Below are 12,505 nucleotides of genomic sequence, written 5' to 3'. Positions count from 1 at the left end.
CCAAAATTTTTGGGTTTATATATCCCGAAAAGGGCTATAGTTCTGAAAAAACTAGGCATGTTATCCACTCACAATCAAATCACAAAAAGTGCTCCTACTGGTATCTAGTTACTGCCGCAATCTTTTAGCCAGGCTGACTATGGCTGAGTACAGCTGGTAGGACCAGCAGAAAAATTCTGCACTGACATCTAGGTTTGGTAGAGGGTCACGTTAATAAGTCTAGCGTAGGTTTATTAGAATACTGGAAAATTGTAGCGTTATCGAAGCGGTGAAGCAGCATTAGGGCCAGGAGAAATAAGTGTACATTATCATTATGAGAACCGCCATTATTATCATAAAATGTTCAGTGCTGCTAATGGTGACTGGAGAGTGTCCCTGGTACGAGAGTGCTACCTAGGCTACGAAAAGATAAACAGTTCTTATTGTTACTCCATGGCGACCTTCATCGAGTAAAGCATTCAAATGACTTTTTCACAGCTTCGTGCTAGGTGACTGGCTTGGACGCAGTGCCGCAGAAATCAGTTGCCAAGCCTATACGCCCTCTGTTCATTTTTAGTACTGGTTTTTATGTTTTAATTCCTTGCTTTATGTGCATTGTAAATTTAGCACTCCATGAAATATTTAACCCTTCTAAGGTGAAGTAACCCCACATACGTTATGGGACGCCTATTTTGTATTCTAAGCAACGGAAGCCATTCATTGAGGTACGAGAAATCGTCTGGGTGGTAGAGCTGATTGTAACGATGCATGATAAGTCACTGTACAGAAAGTCATAACTTGTTGTATAGGCACCCTGATTATGCACAGGATTTCGTAATCTTTACATTAGAGTGTTGAAGTTAGTGACATCAAACTATGCTCGCTTTGGCTATTTTTTGGAGTGCGCACGCTAAAATATCATTCCTCAACTGAAGCTGATTATGGTAACGGCAAAGTTGTGACCGGTGGCGGAGTCTCCCGTTACCTGTTCAGGGAATCCATATGTACAATCACTAGCTTGTATTACTATACGGGGTGGCGTGCCTTGTGTGACAAGAGCGCTCGCAATGTTTCTTATTGCTAACGCAATCTTATTGAACATTTATTCAGAAATTCGGCTTCAAAGACGTGTTGGGGCGTTTGCAGGAGTAACATTCAGATGTCTGTATTCCTCAAAGGTTGCGACTGACTTTGTTTTGTGAAGGCATTGTGCGGGTTCTAGTTTACGGGTTCTATTAGGATTTATACGAAGGGGACTGCTTTAAAATATAGCAAATGTGCTTGGTACAAGATACGAAGATCAATAGCTCATGTAGTGTATCACTCCACTGAAGCGACAAAAGGCCGCGATGTCAACGGGCGCGCGCGGGCGCGTTTCGAAAGGGGATTCCTCCTAATGCGTGACATGATCTGATTTTTCTCGCGTTGTTTGTTTGTCTTCCCTGCAGCAATTTACAAGGAGAATCAATCAGAAAAAGTACGGAAACGACTCGTGTCACGCTCAAAATACCCAAGTAAATAACTCTGCGGAACGCGGAGGAGCAGCAGGTTGAGGGGAAGAGGCGGCAGGCCACGCTTTCGTTGTCGTTCTAAAGGGCCCGCCGAGTATACTTCCTTCTTACACCCAATTTAAATTTTGATGTATATTTTGGCTGCTGCTGTTTCAGGCGGGAAGAAGCAAGTACAAAGCCTCCAAAGCAGCAATTCATTCGTTGTAGCCAAAGTTATCAACGTTGCAAATATTTGTCTGGTAAGCAAGATTTTATTTCACCAACAGTTTAACAGCATACGGTTATAAAGCGGGAGAGGCAGTAAATCGCACTGTATACCATCATGGGTTGTACATTACTTATTGCCTCGTTTTACTGCCTTGTTTAAATATGTATTTTAACGTTCTAGTAACCAGCTAATAACCTTAGGAAGGATATGTTTGAGTATCGTTAACCTCTTCCGAAGAATGGAATCAAAAAGCGCGCGAGAAATGTGTCAATAAAATGTAAATTGTTAAAAACAAATGCCTGATAGACAGATTAACCTCTCGTGTAATAAACGCATCATCAAAAGTAGTAAAAAAGCTAGAACATTGATGTGAGGAGTTCTCGGGCATTCACGAGTATAAAATTGGTTTAGGCTCCCATATGAAAGCTGTGTCTACGGCGCAATTTTCGGGTTTGTCGGAAATGCAATCTGAAATTGCGAATCTAGATACTGGTCGATCGACGCGTTTCTTGGGGTTTCCCAATAGGAATTACACCTGTTGGTATTTTGGCACGCCATGGCATCGCCAGGTACTACTTTTAGTGAAAACATATAAGGACTTACGTCGGTTTCATCTTGGTACATGCCGAGAGCCGGGTTTTGATCTGGCGTGGCCAAATGAGCACCGCTGAACAGAGCGGAAACAAAAAGCGCGGGAAAAACTATGTAGCAACTCATACTGCGTTCTAGAGCAGAAATAACCTGAAACTAAGGATGCCACGAATGACGATTTTTATATCCGTCGCTTAGAATGCTATCTGTCCTAGATTTTTTCCAGCCCTGAACATTTTACTGCCGTTCCAATTGTTTGCCCTCGAGCCAGAACTCGAAACGCATCGTTGACCTCGGCACGTGTACAGTTACAGCAAGGTTAGGAATTGGATAAAGGGTGCCTTCCTGTTATCATAAAACAGCCACGCTCCCACAACGTCTCTACATTTCTGATGTGGTGTTTTTAGACAAGAACGGTACTGTACCAAGGATCTTGATATGCCGCCATTTTTGGTGCGGAATTTTTGTACAAAACGACTATCACAAGGACAGTACCCTTAAACCCTAACGGTAAAATTATACTTCAAGGAGTGCAAAATAGCTAGTGTTCATACGTACGGAACGTCCTGAACGCTGTGGTAGTAAGAAGGAAAACGGGAGTTCCAATTTAGTAATACGCACAGAAAGTACCGCTAGGTAAATTCAAGTCTGCATGGAAAACAAGTTTTGTTTTTCCTTGTCTATTTGAATTTAAAAAAAAATAAATCATGCATGTATTCACGTGTATAGCTGCCCTGATTTGCACTGCACGCATGGAAGAGCGGTCACAGGTTGCATTACCACATTGGCAACAGACTGCTCCCTGCGTCATTCAACGGAGAGCAACGCAGTAATAGAAAAGAGGTAACGGAGCCGAAGTGCGAACTATCGTTCGTTCGGCTCTGGCGTTATCTGGAAAAGAATAAGGGCTCCTGGAGGAGCGTGATGTGCCTTTCACATGACGTCATCGGGGCATTTTCGATTGCATTGCTATCAGCTTTCTTATCGCTGTTCGATGTGGGAGCGGGAGGAACTTTCACGGCCTTCCATCGCGCACTTGTGCACCAACATCGCAGCTAGAGTGGACGTCAATTCAGGCAACATGTTTCACCATAGAATCAAAAACGCAGGGCTAGGTAACCTAGATGCACGTGGAAAAGAGATCGTCGCAGCTGTGGGTGTAATTGCGATGATCGGAGGGCTATAAGCATGCGCGCAGTTGACAGGGAATAGTTACCCCACAGCGCAATTACCCGAAGAAATATACTAGAAAGAGCCTTAAAGCACGGCCGCCCGATGAAATCCAGCGGCCGTGCCTCATTATGTTAATGATTTAGCACTCGCAACGTAGAAACATTGCCTACTCTCCTCGGGTATATTTCATATCACAAGGTAGTCTTGCGGAGGGTGAGGTCTGCGCAAGCAGTTCAGCATAACAGGGAGAGGGTGAAAAACAATTACCCGCACTCACTCATCTTAGAGACCATTAGCAATGCGCACATGACCGTGCGCAACGCAGACAATAGTAGTTTCTCTTGTGAATAACGCGGAAATACCATTTACAAAATATGTCCAGAGGGAAAACGTTCATAACACTGGCGCGCTTGATTTCGTGCATCACGCGGGTGTAGCAGCAGGCTCACGTACCAGCCAGCACCCTTTTTTGGTGGATATGGGTGGTCCAGGAGCAACATCACCAGCGGTTCTCCGACCCACCCGATAGAAAGCCCAGTGTTCTCGCCGGGACTACGCCTCTAAAATAACTAAGGCAGCACCAAACTATATCTCTCCTCTTTTCGCCCCACCCACATTTATTCCTTCCTCCGTGTGTTGCCTATTTTTTATATGCGAAGCATCTCATGCTCGGGGCTGTGTCCCTCCCTCCCTTGTTGTTGTCCGCCGTCCGCACTCTACTACGCATGCGCGTCTCCAGCCCCGTCAGCGTGTGAGCTGACGTCAGCACAGTCCACTATAAGAAGGAATAGTTAAGCGGCCGCAACGGGAGCTACGTGGCGCTCTTCCCACTGCGCTACAAACCACGACGGGAGCATGTGCGACGAACGCGTCTTATGTCCTACAATAATTTAAACTACGTCAAGAAGCTACTGATACAACGAAGGAACGCGAAGCTGCACGTCGACAGAAACGACGAACTGAAAACTTTATAGGAGGATATTTAATTTCCTGCGGGACATCTTTGGCGGGAAGCGCCACGCGCCTTGCAGCTCAACCAGAGAAGAGGACTAAGAGGGCGGGCAGCGGTGTAGGAGCGTGAGCACGCAATAAAGAAAGACGAGAACCAGGAGGTGTCTGATCAGGTAACGCGGGTGTTCTCTTCGCTGTCTCTACAAATTTCTACATTTCTCTGTCTCGACATGAGGCTTCACACTACGTTCCTATTGGTGCTGCGATAAATAAAACCGTATAACGGCAACACAATGGAACCTACACGGAACCCCCACGATGCTTCGCATCCTCCTCATGGTTCTCCACGGAAACATGGTGGAATTTTTTCCTCCCGCCAGTGCCTTCCGGCATTGGCCTTTAAGAAACGTCACGTGGTAGCTCGTTGTCGTTATTTTTCTGCCTCCTTCGCGGCCGGGTCAGGCCTCGAAATGGCGCCTTGGTTCTCCCGGCAGTTTCACAGCTGGGTTTATTGGAGGCGCCAGCGGATAACAACTGAAGAATTAGCTGCTCGCTCCTAACAAATGTCACGTCGGTGTCACTTTATGTTGCTTTGCGATGCTGATGTGTTGTATCTTCGGATGTTGATTAGGCATCGTCAGGGATAACAAAAGACTTGGCAATTCCGCCCGGCAAACTAAACTGAGAAGGAGAAAAGTTGTTCCATAGAATTGGACGGGCACACTTCAAGCCAACACTGCCACCACGCATTTTCAAGGTAAGCGGTGAAATTTTAAAGCGAAGCTTTACTATTCTCGTTCGGTGTTTTCACCTTCGATGCGCAGGTTCACCTTTTGACCACAGACACACCCCCTGCGACACACCCGTTGAAGCGCACCACGTGACCCGGCGGGCCCACAGCACCCAGCGTGCGAATGCTGCGCACGTTTTTATATTCTGAGAAACTTGCGGTGGCGGCTGCCGCGGGTACGGCCGCTCAGCTGATAAGCAGCCGACCAACCCGGCAACCTCCCATGCATGCCCGCTGGGTTGTCTAGGACCAAATGACTCGTTTTGCGCAGGGCGAACAGGAACGCGATGTTCTCCGTGAATGAAAGCGACTCCGGGCCTCCTTCTGTGAGCGTTGCACGGGACCGAATGGCTCTGAATCGTGGTCGGCACTACAGCTAAATCAAAGTTTCTCAAGTTGCTTAACCGAAGGCTTTGCGTTTGATATTCAAGGTTAGCGGAGCCAAGCCACAGCCATTCTTTGTTCTCGCTTTGTTAAATTCTGTGCGCGTTTGAAAGGTCTCTTACGAAGAAATGTGTATTCGTTCCGCAACGGTCGCCACACTTTGCGTTGATTGGACCTTACTTTGGACCTTATGGTGTGTATTTGTTGTGTGCGCACTTACCTCCCAGCTTAATGATCAGTGGTGCAGCATGTCCAGCGTGTTGCCGTAAGGTTGCCGTGCCGTAAAGATTAAGTTACCCTGAACTCTCGCTTGTTTTTGTTGACGGCAGCTTGCGTGTGACTGTGCAGCGTGTGTGTTGCGAGTGCTTGTGGGCTGTTGCGTATTGCCCTGTCTTCTCTGTACGCGACTCGGGTAGTATTATAAGCCCGTTGTCATGACGCTGGGGTAATTTGCGGCGTAATATGCACATGTTAGGTGCCGCGCATATTGCGGGTATGGAGAAATAATTGCAGCTAGCTAAGTATTCAGGGCCAGCTAATTTAGTGACCGCACCGTCGACGTCAGTTTGCTTCGAAATTCTCTTAATGCCGTGTTAAATTCGCGCACGTTTGAGTAAGCACTTAAAATACATATTCGCTATGCAACGGCTGTGCGCCCCCTATTTTCTGCATGAATAGTGCGCAAAGAATCGTTCATTACGTCTTAACGTTTGCTTTACACGTAAGGCTGTGTGTATTGCAATTTGCGCACTTACTTCAGCTTAATAGTCAAAGGCGTAGCCTATCGAGTCATTACGGTGTTAACCACAACACACTTTGCAAATATATTTTCATCAGATTTATTTTTGCCACCAAGACGTTTAAAACGCATGTATTGTCCACCAGTTGAACGTATATATGGCACTGAGCAGATACGCGAACACGAATTTGACCCTAGCAAAGCTAAACGGTCGCTAACACAGTTCAGCAATGCATCATCGCCTATACGTGCGTAGTGTTTGTGGCGTATCTGTGACCCGGTGCCTACTTTTTTTCACTTCTGAACAGGATTATTTCACAGAGAGTTTAGCAATGAATGGAGAAGATAGGCGTTAAAAAACGGAAACGAAAGGCCACACCAAGCATTTGTTCTCACAGGAAGCCACCTCAGCAACACAAGCCATCTTGTGGTGCAAACGGGCGGCCACATCCCCAACGTACCATCTACGCCGCCAGGCTTCCTACGCACCTCTGCTCGGGGGCTCCTTGCCTCATCGCCATTTTCGCTCACATTTCTTAATCTAGGACTTTCTTCCATCCAAGTTTTATGCGCTGAGTTTTCCGCCACGCCAGACACGGATGAAGCTCGAGCTTATACAGCTCCGCTTGCTGTAATTAAGCCCCTTACATAAAAGAAAAATAGTTAGAAAGTGAAGCTTTCTCCATGTCCACTGAACCAACTCTAAGTCCACAATTCAACTTCTAAAAGTTCAAATCTAAACTGGCAAAATCTGAAGCCAAAGTCCACTGCAATTGAGCCGAAGTCCATGGCCAATGCCCGCGCTACGAACCCGAAGGAAATGCTGAGCGCCCCATAGGAGATGATAGCGCAGTCGGATAGAGGCCGGTTTCATGAAGCGAAAGACCCGGGTTCGGTGCCGAACACTACAAGTGTTTTATACGTGCGGAGTGCTTTAGGGGCTCGGCCGTTGTTGTAGCTCACCTGCGGCCACGCTATGCAGCCAACGCAGTCATGCGGCGCCACGGACCCACAAAGAAGGCCGCGGCGTCATGCACCCAGACAGAAGCTTCGAAAAGATACCCGCTTGTCCTTAGATTAAGATTTGCGGCCAACAATTAATAAGGAGATGCTTGATCAAGAGGTTTATATAACCAGAACCGTTCAAAACTCTGGTATGTTTTATAGTTTCATGCATGGCTCCATTATTTCACGCTAAGAAAACTGGAGGTATGTCAGAAGCAAAATATATGTAATTAACCAGCAGTACCCGCATCAATTTATATACAAATACTCGTGGGGTTGGATTTTACCGCACTGTGGCTACCGAACAAATGTCTACCGAACAAAAACGATCCCATTCAAAATGGCACACAAACGCTCCAGCAAATCCGAGATAAAAGCAAGCACAAAAAACAAATCCCACTGGCGATTCTCTACGCAGATGAAGTAACAAAAGTTACAGAAAAAGATGCGAGCTTTGCCAGTTGAAGGCGCGCGAGCACTGCGAGGACGGGAAAATTGCGTTGGGTTGGATAAACCTCTGTTCAATTTATTAAGAGAGGAGGGAGACAGAGAGCGGAAGTTTGTGATGGGTGGTAGGAAAGAGAGAAGAAAGGCACCACAGCCCGTATGGCGAATCACTGCTCTGCAATTCGGACAGCTTTCATGTTGAGTGGAAGTGGTTTAACTCGTTCTTGGGACGAGCACTCCTCGCACCTGCACATTGGCTTCTTGCTTCCTCACAACTTTCACTCACACTTCTTGGCGTAGAATTCATTTCCTTCGTCGACACTTTGTTGTGGCGACTTTTAAACGACGCCAGGAACGGATGGCACATCGGCTTAGACATCTACGCTGTTAACAAGCGTGTGGTACCGCACAGCAGACCAAATAGCTGTGCGTATTGAGTGGTGTCTAAAGGTTGTCGTGCCCGAGCTGGTCAGCTCCTAGGATCCACAGCGCCAGGCGTTATAGCTGGTGCGTTTCAGAGAACGAGAACTTCACTAGTACTTAGCACTGTCAAACTTTTGTTGGTGGGAGGATGATCCTCTGATAATACTACAACTAGTGTGTTCGTAAAATCGCAGCCTTAGAAGCCCTATTTAAGGCCCGTTTCAAAGTTTCTTTGGAAGCGCGAATGGGCTACATTTTCGACATTGGGATCCCCACCTGCGTCACAGGAAGCCCAGATAGCATTTTTTGAACAGCCCAGAATGGATTTCGTGTGGTTAAGAAAATTTGTGGAGTTTGGTATTAGCAACACAACTGGGGCGCTCCTCCAGAAGGGCCACGACAGCTAGCTTCGGAGTTTTTAGCTGCTAAAATTAACAAAGTAGTAATACCAGGGCATCCAATGAACCTTGAGCGAAACCAGCTCAAGCACGTGGAGCACGCTTGGCATATTTAGCGCACCCGGTTGAGGCCGCTCACGCTGAAAAAGCAGGGCTTCTGCAAACATACGCGTGCTGCGACGCCTAGAAAGGAGGAGCAATGTGCACTCTGTTGTAAAAGAAGATAAAGCCCCTTATTTATTTTAAACCCCTGCCTTGCCCCAGTATTCTTTCAAAGCTCCGTCCTGTAATAGCGGCGCGGGGCGCCTCCGATTTTCTCAGTATTCTGTTCGTCCACTGAATAATGTTTGTTGCGTGGTTTGAGCGTTGCTGCAGTGAAGCTTACCGCAAGCCCAAAACAAGTAGGCGAAGGAGTTTACTGTAGCGAAAGGAACGTGCCCTTCTCCCGACTCTATCACGCCTATCCGTGTTTGTTTACGTGCGCACGGAGAGCGTAGTATCAGATATTGCCGCTCTTGAGCACCTCATTAACGTGTTCGAATACGGACGAGTGCGTTGTAGGCGCTGAAGGTGTGTCATCCGTCATCGATTGTGTTTTTTATTTGTATGAAGACGGCTGCGGTGGGAAAATCTTATCGTATCGGCCGCTCCTATCATTTCGACTAGGGCGAAGTCTTCGTTCGGACCGAACAGCCCCGCGTCTGGGGCAGCAGAGACTGGCGGCGGCCTGGGGACTTAGTTCGTCTTTTATTTGCTGCTAAGCTTGGTGAGCCGAGAATCAAATGCGAGTGACTTCGTGGCTGCGGCTGGCATCGAGGCGCCAACTGTCGGCGCTCATTAGCGTCATGATAAACTACTGCGCTCTGTCTGTCCTAGACGACAGCACCATCTGAATGAATAAGGTAGTGGGAAAGATGTCAGGCGTGTTCGTAGGCCTACTTGCGCTTGAATTCATAGCGCAGTGGGCACTGCGCTCTGTACCTCCAGTTGCGGTGAGGTAGTTCGTGGGTCGAATCCGGGTGGAGCTGCGTTAATGAAACTTTTTCTGGCAATGTCATTTCGGTACGGATATGACGCCCGGGAGATCTCGGTGTACCCGGTGTAACACTTTCCCGTTAAAGAAACGACTGTAGATGCTGTTAGCTTCGTCGAGAAAGATCGGTGAAGAGCAAAACAAAATAAACAAACACATTTGGAAAGTTGTTCTCGCTGTTGCTACTCCTTTCTTCGTGGCATATGCCCACTTGGGAGGTTGGCCGGGTTTCCAAAATTTATAAAACGGTGAATTGGACAAGCAACAGTTACAGAACAGGGCGTGCCGTATGAGACCTGAACGTGATGGCACGTGCGTAGGACAGGTGCACCGGTCAAAAATAATCCGGAGCCCTCCACTATGACGTGCCTCATCGGCCCGTTAAACCCTACAATCAATCAATCAAGAACAGGTGTACACAAGCCGAGCAGAATCCCAATTCGAGGGAGGCTGTCGCGTGTGCCACTCTTCCTGCCAACAGATTTCCCAAGGAAATTAAATAGAAGATGCTGAGGCAAACAGGGCATAGAATGAAAGAAGCCGGTCGATTTAATTGGGGCCAAAAGACAAAGAAATGAAAGCGTTGAAAAAGGCGCAAGTGCAATATATCACTAAATAAGTTGTCAATACGTATTGCCAGGCTTTCGCCTACAAAGCACGTAAGCAGAAAGAAGTGTCCTGGTAAATTTTGTATTGGACAGCGGCGGATGGAGGGTTTTGATAACGGAATACCGAGAAGATATTGCGAATGCGGGGAGTCTCCATTATACGCTTATTTGGCTGGTCGGCCACGTGAGTGCATCCTCTGCCACCGATGGCAGAAGCTACTTCTTAGCCCAAAATCTTTTAAAGCAGAAGCTCATATAAATACCTGAAATCAAAAATAAATGAACGTTGTAGTGAAATACACCATAATAAAAATAAAAGCACAGTAAGAGGAAGTAGTTGAATCACCTTGGGCCCAGTATTCACCAGTGCAACAATGGAGCGAGAGAACGCAATGCGAAATTCCGCAGCACCCTAGCCATGCTCCTTAGAGCGCTCTGGCCAGGGCCAGTTACGTCAACTGAATAATGAGCAAGTAGCATCAATCGGATTTTTAAAGCTATTAAACTACGCCTCACAATATTCCCATCATGTTACGTGGGTGTAGCCTGAGATTGTGTGTCCCCAGTTTCGCTCAATTTCTGACCTCCTGTAAAAGCATCCCTGTTAGCAAATTTGCTAACTGTTGTGTTGCTTATAGTTTGGCAACGTATTTTGCCAAACTGTTATTCCTGGAATGTTTGTTTTCTGCTGCTGATATTTGCCATCATTCTCTTCTTCACTCGACGGCATCCGTGTTTTCGCTTGTGTTGCTCATGTGCCGCTCACGCTTAGACCAGAAATAAGTCCTGCTTTGCAGTGAAATATTTTTTTAAAATATGCGAAGAATAAACATTTCTTTATGCCACTATGAGGAACAGTTCACTGAAATATTCAGAAAAATGAAAGTACCCTCATTTTCCAGTTTTATTAAAGGATAATAATGTATAGAGGAGGCAAGCTGGTTGTGGAAGAGAAGGTGAAAATGATTTGGAAGCCTGTTTTGTACGGGCCGTTGAACATCACATTAGGTTTGACCCTACAAGCCTCTGTTTTCCGGACTGTTGGCTTGGTTCCATATAAGTATTAGTTTGAGTGTCTCGCAAAGGTTTCTTGCCAGCATTCTTTCGGAGTATGGGGTCAACAGGGACCACACAGACTAATTTTTCTAGCTACAGAAACTACAATCCATTAGGCTCTCGGCGCGCAGGTTCCCTTGACTTAAAAGCGTAGCTCCCTCGGACATCTTGCAAACGTACTGGCCACGTGTTCCGCTGCGTTTCCAGCTTTACCACGCTAGGCTCATCTCCACAAATATTCGATTAAGAGACTTATGCTACCACGATTTGTTTTGAAATTTCCAATTTAAAATCCTTTTAGTTGTTACAATTGTTACAAATTTGATATTATCAATGAACCTACATTTAGATGTTTACGTGTTGTGTTTAACGTAGAAAGCCTAAATCAAGAATGCGGACGTAAAATTTTTGCGATGCCGTTGAATTCTTTTTTTTTTCAAATTGGGTTCAATAAAACAGGCGCTTAAAAGTCTTTCCTATTAAATGTAGGGGCCTTGGTACAGTGAGAGGTAGATTGCCGTTTCAAGCTGAAAAATGTGTCAACGTGAATCATTATTTACGCTTACCTTGCTTTACACTCGGCTTCTGTTTAAAGGTGCAAAACCTGAATGTGGTTTGTCCTATCTTTCTGACTGCCATATTTATTCTGCTCATGTTTGCATTGACACGCATAAAGGGCAAAGTTAGGCTTAGGCAGGGTGGATATGCTTGAGGTAGTAATATATATTCATACCAATTTCATAATTTTGGGATAGGGTATTATCAGGACTGTGGGGCTAGTTAATTGGTTTGCGGTCTTGCAAAATTGCAACAGCGCGAATAAAACTGCACGTGAGATTAGAAAACACTTAGGACCCAGACGGGCGCTGACTACCAACTGTTAGTTTTTTGACGTAGAAGTCAATTTATTAGTCAACGAGATTATTAATTTGCGCGATGACGTAAGCGTTGCCACCCTTTGTAAAACATGCGCCATAATCTCGCACGTGTCGAGGTTGGAAAGTAAAAAAGTAAAGAAGGCCGGCTCTCACTAAGCATTTGGATGCATAAAAGCCCGCGTGCATTTTCGTTGCTTACTTTGCTATGCAGCAAGCTTCCAAAGAAATGCCTTTACTGTTTATACTTCAGGGTCGCTGGGTTTTGCCAGCGAAATGTGAAAATTTATTTTGAAAACAACGCTCAGTCGGGAATTTAGTGAAACAAAGTAAA

The sequence above is a fragment of the Haemaphysalis longicornis genome, unplaced genomic scaffold (genome assembly GCF_048455015.1).
Source record: "Haemaphysalis longicornis isolate Haplotype H1 unplaced genomic scaffold, Haemaphysalis longicornis Haplotype H1 scaffold_7, whole genome shotgun sequence".
NCBI lineage: Eukaryota > Metazoa > Arthropoda > Arachnida > Ixodida > Ixodidae > Haemaphysalis > Haemaphysalis longicornis.
This window is presented reverse-complemented; position numbering follows the sequence as displayed.